Below are 14,888 nucleotides of genomic sequence, written 5' to 3'. Positions count from 1 at the left end.
TCTTTTATTTACTGTGGAATAAACCAAACGGTGTTAAATGTTCTTTCCTCCGGTAAAAATGATTTTCTTCTGCACATTTGATCTCCTACCGTAATATCGTAAAACGTAATTTTGCAATCTACGTTATTGTATTCTTATATAATAGCAATTACGGTAACAAAAAGGAGCCCCTGTTTGGAGTAGTGATAAATATTCACAAAAATATGTTCTGCAGCAGCAGTTTCTCCTGCTACGGGAAAAACAAAAATAAAGATCGAAAATGTCCTTTACATTAGGCAAGCAGGTGTCACGCGTCTGAAGTAGCGTCATATAGCTTGTCTCATCATTGTGTGAGAGCCGATTGTGCTTATGCCAAAGAAGAAAAAAATTTCACCAGCAGACAAAGTATAAAAAGTCAGGATACAAGACAAAGTCACGCAACTTGTACGAAGAGCTGACATCATGTGTGTTTTGAAAGGAGCTCATTTTTGGAGAAGTGGGCGGAGGGGGCGGAGAGTTCTTATGTATGCGACATTCACAAATCAAGCCGAGCCGTAACACAGCGCTCATACACATGCCGGTAAGTTCTGTTTGCTTTTACGAAAGTATTCCTCCTTTCTTTCCTTACTTCTTAACAAAGAGGACCGTGATCAAAAAAAAAAAAAAATACGCATACCGGTATATGTCTTACACATTATAGCCTTCCACGCGTGAATCTCTCGCAATGCTTTACATCCGAACGAAAAAAAAAAAACATCGAATTGAAAGGAAGCGCGCCCGAAAAATGGCATGCAGCAGCAAGCGAGAAGAACCGACAGTATTGATGTAAATAAGGCAGAAAAGCCTGCGCAGGCAGCCGCGTCTAGCTGACGGGCGCTCGCGCCGATATTTGTGCGACAGCACAGCTGGGGACTCCGGCCTTTTTGCGCAGATGCAGGCGACTCTCGGAAAGTGGTGCAGCCGGAATAGCACGGGAAACCGTCGTCGAGGAGCGAAAGAGACACGCTTAGGTTGGCGGTGCGGAGGCGAAGAGTCATGCGAAAGACCTTGTTGTTGTTGTCGAGAACATAAAGCGTTATTACCAAGATTTGAATTATGCAAAGTCGATGTTAGTTACCCTCCCTGGATGTTAACATGCCCTACAATAGAATTGTCGGTTGACGGGATTATATCAAAGAGAGACATGTTCATAGCAGCCGCACAGCAACTGGCACTCTTCCAAATTTACTCATTATATCCCCAGTACATCCACGTTTATACAGACGGTTCGTGTTATAAAAATTCCTCGACTTCAGCATTCGTCATTCCACATTTAGCGCTAGAGCAAACATTTAAATTATCCTGGGAGACATCTTCCACCATGGCAGAACTATTTGCAATCCTGTGCGCTTTGCGTTTTATAACGTCAGAAAAACATTCGCAAAAATGGGTTATCTTTAGCGATTCGCAAGCCGCTCTCACATTACTACAGAGCAATAAGAAAAATTCCTTGAACACTTCGCTATTGTATGAGACACTCAAAGAACTTACAAAAGCAAGCACAATGAACCACGTAATTGCATTCCAGTGGATACCTGGGCACTGCAATATTCCTGATAATACTGCAGCGGACGCAGCTGCGAATCGAGCGCACGATAACGCAGAGACAACCAATCTTCCCATATTGCGTAGAGAAGTCCGTCTGATCCTGAGACAGATTTCTTGTCGCCTCAGCGAAACTACCTGGTTTGACCAGCAAACTAAAAACTCGGAGTTATACTCTATAGACCCATGTATAAACTTATCAATGCCGGAAACTCCAAGAGACAACAGAAAATTTGAAACATTGGTACACCGGCTGCGTCTTGGTACTGCATTTACGAAACACTTCTTGTACAGGATAAAACGTATCTCTAGTCCGCAGTGTTCTTGTGGCCATCCAGACGAAGATGTGCATCCTCTTCTTCTCGAATGCACGAAATACGATACGTAAAGAACGGTACTGCAAGCTAATTTGTTTATATTAGACAGAAGACCATTCATTCTTAAAAAGATACTTGGCCCACGGCCAACAGCGGGCCTTCAAAAAAGAGCACTTCTTGCTCTGAAAAAGTTTTTAGAGGAGACCAGCATTTTGGGAAAATATTAGGTATCGGATGATCCGAATACGTTAATGAGTTACAGAAACGTTGTTCGTGGTTCATAATTGGGTTAAGGGGTGATCGCATCTTTTACGCAACATGTATAATACTGTTCTGTACTTGCAGTGTATTACATGTGTTGTGTGTTTTGGCTGTTCAAAACATCTGACTTTGTGTACTGCTGGACTGTATATTTTTTATTGATCCGGTGCTCTACAGAGTGTTATATTTTGTGTCGCTATTCTTCCTTTGTACGAAAATTTGTTTCGTTTGCCAAGTGACAAGGAGTAGCCGGTGCCACCATAAAGGCGCCAACCTCTCCTCACATTCACTTCATAAAAAAAAAAAAGGAATGGTGGCAGTCATAGAAGAGGTTTCGCTCCGCACACGCTGGCACTTGCGTGCAACTCTGTGCATGTGTGTGTGTGTGTGCTTCCTTGATCATCTTTGTGTTAATCTGCGTGAGCTAAATTCTGAATTCTTAGCAGTAAATTGGCTTTTTCTTTTGGTTTTCTTTATCTTTATTATCGGTTCAGAATAATGTATTTATAGGGGTTTATTGCGCCCCCCCCCAAAAAAAAATATAAAGTAAGCTAAAGCATGCTTCAGTGTTTTCATTTCTTGATTAGTTTCGAATTGTATATGACCGCTTGCTGTGGAGAGGGATACATGGCATGCACTTAAATGAAACGCCAGTCACGAGCGTGAGAAATACGGGACAAAAAGTTGAAGGCGAGTAACTCGTTGGAAAGTATTGCTTTGAATGTGAAATGGAGTAACTCGTTCTTTTTCCCTTAAGCGATTTAGTGCTGAGAAAGAAGTAGAACTGTGGGATGATGTAAAAGTTACGGTCAACAGGAACACTCGTCGATGCCCTGCAAGTATTTAGGTCCAATGGGGATCTAAACACAGGTTCACAATTTTTACAATATCAGTAGTTTTTTTCGGCACAATCGAAACTATAGGTGCGCTTCGATTAGTAAGACCTACTCGAGTGCCATGATCTGCACTTTGTCACGTGTTTTTAACCCATGCAGTGTTTTCTTATGTGTTCTAGAGGTACCAAAAATAAATATATTTTTACCGGCGTTGTGTTCAGATTGCTGAAAATAGCACGAAAAAGAATCGAACGAATCACGTTAGGGTGATGCGAGCTTGCCTTGTTTGAGCCATTACAATATACCTACTTGAATGTCTTGCTCGTACTGACGTCTTCTTTTCATGACAATGAGTCAAACTGAGAGCCCAAGCAGCTGTTATGAAGCAAATGAATATTTTAGCTCGCTTTTGGTGATGGAAGATAGATGCGATAAAGCGAAAGACTGATGCATCATTTTTACTTTATGAAAGTTATGAACGTTGCGGTAATGATGGTGAAACCACGGGGAAGTAGGCGAGATCAACGCCGCCGTGTTTCTTGGCGATATAATAGATGAAGTTTCACAACGAAGGCAGTCAAGGCTTACAGAATATTTAGCGTACGTACTTCCTTTAATGGTGATTTGAGAACCTTTATAAAGAATGAAGTTGTTTTGGCAGCGTTCCTCCATGACTTTCTTTGTTTGGAAGCTAGGGATCCAGCAGGCAATATTGTGTCTAAATATTGGTTTTTAAAACCAGAGAAACATTACGCAGTGGTCCTGTTTCTTTTTCACTGTGCATGCATGCTTCAGCCTCAGGTCGTATACACTAAAAATCGCGTTTATAATTTTCCATTCAGCTGTGGCAAAAAATCAACGTACGCTATACACGTAAACGCCGTAGATGTACTGACTAATTCTTTTCATTTGTTCACAGAAGATATCACAATCAAAAATAACAAGCATATGCCACTCGCGACATGATCTGCTACAAGTGCAAGTGAATGCGACGTTTTGCAAATCCCATCATGGTACTTTTGCAGAAACCATGTTCTTGCGTTGTCAAAGCTCTCTTATTTTAAAGGGATGTTTTATTTGCCTCTTCCTTGGAAATTCCCCCTGCGGCTGCAGCTGTTGCCGCAGCTTTTGCCTTGGACGTCGCGTCGAGGGTGCCTGAGAGCTCCCGGCAGAGGTGTGGCAGACGAAATATGCGCCGTGGATGACGTTTCGGTAGAGTGGGGCCACAATGCCGTCTGACGCCGTAATTAGGCGTGGCCCCCTCCGCAAAAGCATTACAGCAGATGCCGCGCTTGCCTATGTGCTCACGCGCAACAGCAACGACAGTCCATGGAGTAGGTAGGGAGAATGTCGGAACCCGTACCGACGCAGTCAGGAAACGGGTGATTAACTTATCCCTCTGGGGGAGCGCGCATGGCAGTTCATCTAATGTGACACGGGAGAAAGAAAGGAAGCGCGTCGTCAGAATGCATTGCTCATTTGGGCGGTCTCGTCAGTACAGGAATGAGTGAATGAATGGTACATCTCTCTGTCTTATGTGTACATCGTGGACGAACACGAGTGGTGTTGTCGAGGTAACGTTTAACATCCCATCACGACTGTCGTATGCCGTCAACATCACCGCCGAATACTGTCAATGAGTGCAAGTAGCACCGAAAGCTTCGTTTACATCGATTCCAACATTGCGTGGGATCTGCATTTTTTTCTTTCAGTAAGAGCTGTCCCAGACTGCCCGAGCCCTGGCGCCTGTCTCGATGTCTCTCCGATCGCTGTCACGCGTGGGATGCGCGCCGAGATGCTTTGTGAATACAGACCCTGCTTTAGGCTCCATGCATTCTTAACTCATCAGATAATAAATTATCTTTAAAAATATTGCGAGAGATGTCCAGCAAATGAAATTCAAGTCCCATGAGGAGCAGTTGCATATAATATTATGCTAAATATTAAAGACTAATGAACGCCGGCGTAGATTGAGAAAGGGTGGCAATTTCTACTTCACGCCATGCGGCCTTCTCCATAAGCTCTCCATATGTTCTATAGCGCCGTACACCGCAACTCAGGCGCCGGCTGCTTCGGAGCAATTCCTTTCAAGCAACGCTCCAGCAAGGGGAGCTTTACGCAGGCAGCGATCGCCGACGAGTATAGTTTTTATTAAGTCATCCCTCTGACTGGGAAATGAATACCAGAATGAATTATTGGGTGTGGCTGCTACTCCCATTTGCTCAAGAAAATGAAAACCTGGGCTTTACGCCTGGGATGCTAAATAATGGCGTCTCCTGCAAGAAATGCGAATTGCCTTGAAAAATCTTGGGCCCGGTTTCTTGTGGGCGTAATTCAGCTGTGCTTCTCGGCTTTTTCGGTTTCGCAACCATGAGAAATGAATATAAATGGAGGCTAGGAACCGCAAGGGTCTCGCCTTTCCGTTATATCATGGAACTTGCGAATTTTCGTTGCCCTTGCTGGGACGGCATTAATAATAACGCAGTCGTGACTTTTTCCGACTGCCTGCAGGAGGCCTTCAGTTTGTGTGTGTATAAAAGAAGAGTGTGTTCTGAAACCGCTGTCCACTCAGCTGGGGGAAGCATTCACCAATTCCTTCCGTTCCTTTCCCCCTTCATTATAGCTGTATTGCATCCCGACGCAAGGGTGCTCTAGTTCGACGCATGAATATTGCGCTACAGTACTTACTGCAGAAGTTCTAGTGCAGAGTTTTTCTTTTTGTTGTCTCTGTGGATGTGCTGTGTGCTTGAAAAACAATAAAACAAGAACAATAAGAATAAGTATTGAAGAACGGTTGATAAGAGGCACAGTAATTGAACAGAAGAAGACAGGCACAATGAGAATAAGAAGACGTCGCGAAACACATGGCAGTAATTTAGGCAGCCAGGCAACACAGAGGCGATCATTTCGACGCCCGGCTTCTTCGTTACTTTTCGTGTAATTTCCGTTGTGCTGGCTTTGTGGCTTTGTGTCTGCACTGCGGCTTGACCAATCAATAAAGAAGGTTTTCTTGCATTCGGACGCCCAAATTTCTCAATGTGTGTCCTTAGTCGAAGTATCCGTTTAAGCATTTGGTTTTTTTTCCCGCCCTTTGCTTAGCACATTTTTTCTTGTGCTTTGTTTGTTGTTTGCTCGTTTTTTCTTACTTTTTCTTGCTCTGGCAATGCTTGAATTTTCTGAGCGTAAGTATTGCCTGCAGAAAGCAGATCAGGCTGAATTCCAGGTTTTGTACTTTGGAGCCCACTTCATAACGCTGGTCTCGAAACAAGAGCATCACAGACGCCACAGTCTGATATGTCGTAATCGTGATTTGTTGTTCGTAATGTTGCCTTGGTGCTAGACAAAAGCCGTGATTGTCATGCGCGGCCTTTGTTGAAGCCTATGTGTTCTAGATGCTGAGTTAGCGGAGAGAAAGCGACGCAATACACGGGCCTTCGGTAATGTGCTGCCTCCACCAAACAGTAGCAGCATGTGAAGAAGTGCTGCCACATTCGCAACAATTTTTACGAGCCCAGGAACTCTTGTTCAGTGGGGATGAAAACAGCAAGTGAAAAGAAGGAGCACGGCAAGATAAACCAGAAGGTCATTGTTTGCTGCCCTACATAAAGACAGCTACTACTGTCAATCACTCAGCACTACGGACTTGAAGAAATTAATATAGTGCGCGAGATGCTTTTTTCGCGCCTATGAATGATGTTCAGTGTTGAGATAAAAAATATTTTCCCCTCTCAAAAAATTTTGACGCATAAATTTTCATCACAGTCTGTAGAGTAAGCCGCTGGGCGTCCTAGGAAAAATATGCTCAAAAGGTCAATGGCATCTAGCCCTCCGCCTTACTTCTATCCCTCATTCAATTAAGAAAAAGCGTGATTCATTGTGATGGCAATTATATGGACGTTCCACGGACATTTCTGCCGCCGTCGCCATGAGCTTCCGTATAAAGTTCAAGGGCTATAAAGTCGTCGCTGCTCTCCGTATGGTGTATGTGCGAGTGAAAGCGTGAGAGGGTGAGCCAGCGATCGCGGCTCAATCTCGCGCACTCAAGGGAGGGAAGCGGAGCGGAAGTGCGCCGCCTGCCGTCGCGTGAGGTTCTGTCGCGCGAGGGGATGGTAGGGAGGGGGGACGCGTTCTACTCCGGGTGGCCCAGGTGCGTATACGTAAAGCATATCCCGTAGGCGCAAAGTTGCTCAAGGGCTGTGTGGAGGCCTTTGACAACACTACGCCTCGCTGCCGAAAGCCGCGTCTGCTCGTTTTCAACGACGCTGAAAAAGCATTCATGCGTAAAGCGGGCGCGCCTCACCAAAAAGGAAGAAGATGGTGGCATGATCACGGGGCCATGTGTTGAAGCGACAACAATAATGACGACACGGTAATTTTTTGTTGCAGTTCAACGTTCATATTTCCGAGAACGCTAGTACGATCTGGAAAGACTTAACGGCGCATACGTTGCGCGGAGCGCGCACTTGTCCGAAATAATTCGACACCACCCAGAGTGACTGAGTACACGCCACGCAGAATGAAAAACGCGCGTATATATGTAGGTGTGCGTCGACAAGTCTTCAAAGAGTCCTTCGAACCAGAAGCACTTTCATGCAGCCGCGCGTGCGACTTAGCTCTGACGCGCGATTCTTCGTAGGACATGATTTTCTCATATCCACTACGCGTGAAGGAAAAGCGCGTGACCAACTCGCAATTGTCTCGCCGCTTATTGGAATAAAGCGTCGACCAAGTGGGGATTCTACAAAACACCGAGCTTGCTGCAATTTTTCAGTTATGAAAAAAAAAAGGAAAACGGTAATTTGTGATGGTTTCCACGCACGGCAACTTTGTAATGCGGTGAAGCATTCAATGTATTGCAGTGAAGCGAGTGAGAACTTCCGCGCATACGCAGTATACGGCCAGTATACGCAAGCCTTTATTATAAAAGCGGGAAACTGCACTGGGCCGTTATTATTATCTCAGGTGCTCACCTGAGGCCTCCTCGATGAAGCATACAGTATCTTCAGTGAAGCAAAGTGAGGATTTGAGCGCGTACGAAGTGTAAGCAAGATGTTATTATAAAAACTGGAAACACAACTGGGCCACGGTTGTAGTCTAATATTATCTTCGGTGCGCACCCGAGGTCTCCGTCTGCCGGTATTATTTTTCTTTTCGCTTGCTACGGACATTAACCACAGTACCTATAAGTATTGCGGAGAAGCTTTTTAAAGCATATTCACCATCATGAAATGCGTGTAAAGTCTTGTTTAACTGCGTATGCGCGCAATTTCTCACTCGCTTCACTGCAACACACTAAATGCTTCGCCGCATTACAAAAATGTCATGCGTTGAAGCCTTAATAAAAAACCGTTTTACTTTTTTTTTATAACTGGATAATCGCAGCAACCACGGTGCTTTAGAGTTTCTCCCTTCGTCTACACCTTATTCTAATAAAATGCGAGTCAATTGCATGTTGGCCACGCGCTTTTCCTTCGCGCATAGAGGGTATAAGAAAATCATATCCCACGAAGAAGCGGGCGTCAGAGCTAAGCCGCATGCGCGGCATCACGAAAGTGCTCATGTCTTGAAGCACGCTTTGAAGGCTTATGGACGCACACCTGCAAATATATGTGCGCTTTTCATTCTGCGTGGCATGTCTCAGTCACTCTGTGCGGTGTTGAATTATTTTGGACAACTGCGCGCTCCGCGTAACGTATGCAGCCTTAAGTTTTACCTCATCGCTCTAGCGTTCTCGGAATATGTACTCTGAACTGCAACAAAAACTTACCGTGTCGTCGTTATCGCTGCGGCCTCAGCACATCACTTCATGATGATTCCGCCGCCGTCTTCTTCCTTTTCGATGAGGCGCGTATCCACTTTCCGCATGAATGCTATTTCGTGCGCCGTAGAAAACGGTGCGACGTGGCTTTCGTCAGCGAGGCGCAGTGTCGTCAAAGGACTACACGCAGCCATTGCGCAACATTGCACAGGCGTTTCTTGAAGCATTTCAGGTTACTTCACGTGCCTCGGATACACCACCATGCAAGTGATGCGTGCTACTATCACCAAATGAGCGTTAGTGCCCACCGCTGCATCGCGTTCACCGCGGCGGCCCAGCGTCGGTGCGCAAACAAACTTAAATCTCGGCGGCAACGTCGGAGGCTGCGTCCCTAGGTGCCGCCATGCTAGCGGATGTGGCCTGTGACGAGAGTCAATAGGCGCGCAGCTCTGACCCCCCGGCGCCTATGGGACATGTTTTCCACATATGCGACTCGGGTGGCCGCGCGCGCCCGCCATGCCATGCTAGTAGATTTGTTTCCATATCTATTACCCTCCTCCTTGAACTGTAAGTCTTGTTTCTACATGCAAGCAAACGTACGCATGTCCCTGGGAGTTTATGGTTCAGCTTTCTTGTTCAGGAGTAGCAGAGCTAAGCGGAGAGTTCCTGGCGGTAGCGACATCCGACTGCAGGTATGGTCAGGCAACCCTATATCCTCCGGGTCTCGAGCAGAGAACAGTTAGGCAACGGAAAGCGTCATTCAAGCAAGGGAGGAAAGAAAGCAAAAGCAAGACGCTAAGTAATACACAAGGATAGAGCCAGTGAAGATAGCAACCTTGCAACCCTTCGGCGGAGATCTGTGGGGCTCGCTTAGTCGGAGCTGGCGTCAGCAAGGCTAGGGGAGGGGGGGGCGGTGCTAACATCCGGTTGTCGCTTCTTTGGTCTTCCGCTTGTTTGAAGCGCATTTCCGTTTCCGGTTCGTTCTGGCTTTCTTCTCAGGCACTGGCTTCTTTGATATGTTCCTCTGCTGCGCTGAGGAACTTTGTTTAGTCATCGAAGAAAGGTTTTGCTGACTCTTCGCTTCTCCTTACGTTTCTTTTTGTCACTGCGATGGATGAAAATCCCAACATAATTTTATGCGCGTTTCTGACTTACTTTTCATGCTCGTTGTCGGTTCGTTTCGCCCAGGTTGGCGACTGAACTGGTGATTTGGTAGCCTACTGAAGCGGAATGTTAAAACGTGAAGACTGTTCTTGCTTTCTTGCTTTCTCTTACAAGTCAGTGAGCTTTCTTTGCCATAAGACTGTTTATTGCACCGAATGCAATAGCCTGTGCACTGCCGCCGAGCCATCTTACCGTATGATGTGCTCGTTTTGTACAAATGCTCTACTTTCTTGACATTTTCCCGTTACCCTGTTTTGATGCTTTGATGATTTTAAACGCAAGCTTAGGTTGGGAGTGAAGAGCCTACGAAAAAAAGTGAAAGAAAATGCGTAGTTTAAAGCGCTGGTAAGGGAGTATTGGAGGAAAATTGGAAATCTTCAGGACAGACTCTGAAGTTGGAAGGGTTGAAGCAACACTACTGCGCTAACAATTTCGCAATCAAAGGCATTCCTGTTGATGGCAAAGCATTAGCTGTAATCAAACGGATCAGTGCAATCATTCAAGGCGCAGTCGACATCGACATCTGCAACTGCGTGCCCACTGCTCGGCATGACGAATTCAATATAAGTGTCCGGTTTGAACATAGAACGAAGACGAATATCGGTATTAAGATTGCAAGGAAGGTGGAAATGGACAAAAATACACTGCATTTCCAGTCTTCATCACGGGTCTATGTAAACGACTACATGACATTACATTGAAAGAAACTGCGTTGGGCCACAGTAAAAAAAAAAAGAAAGAAAAAGAAACTACGCAGGAGATCAGTGTGGCCCTCCAGAGGCAAGGTGTTCACCAGAAAAGACGACAAATCGCCAATGCCCAGAATTTACTGCTTCACTGATGTTGATAAGATGAGCGACCAAGAGCAGTTGGCGGTTTTTTTTTCGGATTTTTTATCCTTTTTTTTTATTCGCGTTGATAGTAGTTTAATACAGAGAGTACCAATGAAAAATTTAATTGTGATGATATCCAATAATTTAATGAATAATTTTCGTGCACACGTCACCAATTTAGGATCCTTCATCTGAGCACACGAAGTATCAGAAATCAAGAAAAAAATAAATAATTTTTTTCGTGCGCGTTTTTAACAGTTTCGACGCTTTAATTTCCTCAGAAAGTTGGTTCACAGCAAGCAATAATAACCCGGATTATGAGATATACTCGTGGAATGAACTTGTGCGACAAAGGAATAGGATTGTGGCGTCGCTCTTTATGTCAGCCAATCACTGAGGCGCGATATTTTCACTGATCAATTCTAAAAGACAGTATTGAATGTATCTTGGTGAGTTTTGAGCAATATACAACTGAAGTTATGCACGGGCCTCCAATGGGAATCAAATTAGAATTATTCCGCTTATTAGAGCGTATTCTCCATTTTTTAAGTAGGTCACACATGCCTTTTTACAATATGGGTGATGTAAATATTAGCGCCCTATTAAGCTATGCACTCCGTGGTACAGTTTACAGCAATTGTCAACTCATTTGCTTGTGTAAGTATAATCTCACGAGCCACAAGAACACCACAGAATGCAGCTACGTCTCTTGATGTGGGCATTGCCAACTTTTACCCAGCTGACTGCATTGCTGGAATCCTATCTGTTTAAATAAGAAACTACCTTCTAATCTTTCGCTGCAGACCATGTTCGCAGACAAAAGGAGTGGCAAAAAAAAAGCAGTCTGATTCCGAAGTAATAATGCGATAGATTTTATAATGGTAGAAAATCGGCCTTGTTGGTACCACTTACTACAGGTGAGGCGCGAGACACAGGGACGAATGCGTCGTACCCTCAGTCTGGTCCGTGGTTCTCGTGCTTCAGTTTCATAATTATCGCCAAAGCCTTGGAAACGTTTGGTGTGGCTATTCAGTCCACAAACTGGACATGCGTAATAATACACAACTCAAACGTAGCTTGTGACGCATTTGTCCGTAAATTAATGGCGTGTTACAAGCAGCGTTTTCGCTCAGGCCTTGTAACGGCAGGCCAAAGAGAGGCATGTATTGATGCCAGCCTTCTTAAGATGACTAAGAAAAAACAAACAAAATGAAACTCATCATTCGTTTGTACGCGCTAGAGGTATAGAAACGCCTAGTATAATATATAGAAATCAAGTAAACAGTGACTTAAAATTTACCAAGAAGGAGTTCTATAAAAGATTGTTCTCTAAAGCAAAAGAATGACGCCAGAAAGGGATGAGAAGTAAAACATTTAGCGTCACGTAAAAACTAGATTTCACAGGTGCGCATAGTAACTACTGCAGGTTCGCGAAGCTGTAACCACACTGAATGAGTATTTTTTTGACAAGTGAAAAGTGTAATGACGACAAAATACCAGCGTTTCCTGTGTCCTAACCTGGTTCATTCTTGTGAATTCTAAAACATTGAGCCGAGTTTCGCCAGCTAAAGTCGTGTAAATGAAAGATACTATCAAGAATAAGGCTGCAACTGGCTTTGGCAACAATAAACCAAGGTCAATAAAACACGTACGTCACATAATAGCTGGAATGTTAGCGTATAATATTCACAAAAGTTTGGCAACTGGCGTCGCTATACATTGTTAAAAGATCGGGGGACTATTCCCGGTTTTAATATAAGTTATCAGCTGTATTTAACCAATTATAGACCAATCTCCTTCCTTGAAGTCCTTCCGAAGGTAGTTGAGAGCGCGGTAAATATCAGATTGCATCGATTCTGCCCAAAGTTCTAGATATTTAATGACATGCAGTTTGGAAAAACGCGGATAGTGCAAAATAACCTGCCTGATATTAAACGTTGTAATAATATAAACTTCAAAAATAAGTTCTATACATCGGATTTACCCCAAATCTTTAGAAAGTCATCTCGAGTCGCGCGCCCACGTGCACGCACCGTTACCTTTTCTAGGTCATTCTTTCCTCGTACAGCTGCTGACTGGAATGGCCTGCCGCGCGACTTCATCCCTTGTCCATCCATCTTCATAGAAAGCGTCACCAATCACCTTTGAGCATAGATTAACACATGGTTTCTGCTTATTTCTGAGTAACCCACTTCTTATGTAATACCCCCGTCACGGGGTCTTTAAGAAATAAAAACGAAATGAAATAAAATGAATTGAAATGAAATTCAGTATGCCATGGCATCTTAATGAACAATCTTAACTGAGTGAGCGGGGTGGGGTGCTCAAGATATTCAAGGAATATCTAACAAACCCTATAATTAGTATGTTAGAATAACTGTTAGCGAATTCACTTATGCTGACATAAAATAGGTGTCCCGCAGGGCTCAATCTTCAGACTTCTGTTACTTTTAATGTATATAAAAACCTGCGTGATATTTGAACCTCCCCTTTGCAAACAATGTATGCGGAAGATACTAATATTTTCCTTGGCGGTCCACCTCTTCAAAAGCTTGAACACCTCGTAAATAATTATTTAATAAAACTGTCATGTCGGTGAGGGCGTACTAAGCTGAAAATGAATGTTAGTAAAGCTAAGTACGTGATTTTTGCTCCTATAAGTAGGCAGCGCAGCTTCACAAGTATTGTCCTTAAGAGCAAAAAAAAAAAAAAACTGGAACAGATAGAGAGCCAAAATTATTAGGTGCGCTTGAGTGAGGGTTTAATGTGGCACACGCACATAAAGAAAGCTCGCAAGAGAACTCAGTAAAACTGTAGGGTATATGTACAAAATTGCTTCCATGCTACCTAACTGCTAAAACATGAATTATACTACGCATTATTCTACTCCAAGATAATTTATTGTGTTCTCGTGTAGGGCGCAACTACGCAAAATAATTACAGGAAATCATTAGTTTTGCAGAAGATTTTAAGGACACTTTTACAATAGCCCCGGCTTTATGAGAGATTTAAATATGAGAGCACTCTATAAAAATATACTATACTGAGGGCTGACCAGGTGTACTACTTCCAGCTTATGCAATGAATTAGACGAAATGCGTCGGATCGTCTCCGAATCCCGCCAGAACGCACACATTAGACGCCCGAAAAACGAAAAAAAAGGCAAAACCAAGATTTAACTTTTGGTAAACAGTGTGTAGAGTATCAAACACCTGCATTGTCAAATTACCTAAACGACTTCAGTGATACGAGTAATGTGTGTACAAATGATGATTCAAAATCTGCTTTGATAGAAAATAATATTGAGTTTATATAATTATAGTATTCTTCTCAATGTAGTGGTCATTGCTTTTGTCTTTTTGTATACATACCACAGTAGTTTGCATATATATCTATAGCACCGTATATAATTTCTATAGCTTTGTATGGTAGCGTAGATGGCAATGGCGAATTTTGTAAAATAGTATACTTACTAGCTCATTATGATGGGCATGCCATTATTGCATGCTTCTTTTCGTCGACATCCGCGTCGAGCTGCCTTAAGCTGGATAAGTAAACTGAAACTGAAATCAACACAACTGAAGACGCAACCAACATGCTGCTATTTACCATCATTGTTTGCGTGTAAATACCTGGAAAGACTAGCCATAGTCACTCATTTCTTTCTGGTATTCAAGCTCTCCAGAAAACATTTTCTTTCGTTTGGCCTTGCGTTAACTATCTCCTATCTCCAAACATTAGGAAGTCGCTTCAAAGAACGCGATATTTATGCACAGCTCTAAACAAAAAAAAAAAAAATAGGTGGATAACATCGAAAATCTTACGTATGCATATGGTTGTCCAATACTTCGCAGCGGTTACGAACATGACTGGTGACCACCAATTATGCACCGATAATTTTTATCTCCTTCAAGATTATTATGCGACCATGAAACTATCCGGGAAACCTATAATACTAACATTATTTAATTTCCGAATTCCAGCATGGTTTAAGGTAAGCGGTTGTCTATTATTACGTAGCTTGTAACCAGTATTCACGCATCAGCATTGGCTTTAGATTTTTCAAGGGAAGGTAATATTATTGCTATTACTGCTTGATTTTAGTAACGCATTCAACCACATACCACCCGGAAAGGTCATCAGAAAACTTAAAAAA

The 14,888-nt window shown here is 43.5% G+C and overlaps 1 long non-coding RNA gene across 1 annotated transcript in view; it reads left to right on the top strand.

Moving 5' to 3' along the window:
• The first annotated feature begins 440 nt into the window (after positions 1–440).
• Positions 441–14,888, top strand: part of LOC142577881 (uncharacterized) — a 107,767-nt gene continuing 93,319 nt past the window's right edge. The window contains exon 1 of the long non-coding RNA XR_012827090.1: positions 441–559. This is a non-coding gene — a long non-coding RNA (uncharacterized LOC142577881). The remainder of the gene's footprint in view (positions 560–14,888) is intronic.

The sequence above is a fragment of the Dermacentor variabilis genome, chromosome 4, assembly GCF_050947875.1.
Source record: "Dermacentor variabilis isolate Ectoservices chromosome 4, ASM5094787v1, whole genome shotgun sequence".
NCBI classification, from domain to species: Eukaryota; Metazoa; Arthropoda; class Arachnida; order Ixodida; family Ixodidae; genus Dermacentor; species Dermacentor variabilis.
This window is presented reverse-complemented; position numbering and strand designations above follow the sequence as displayed.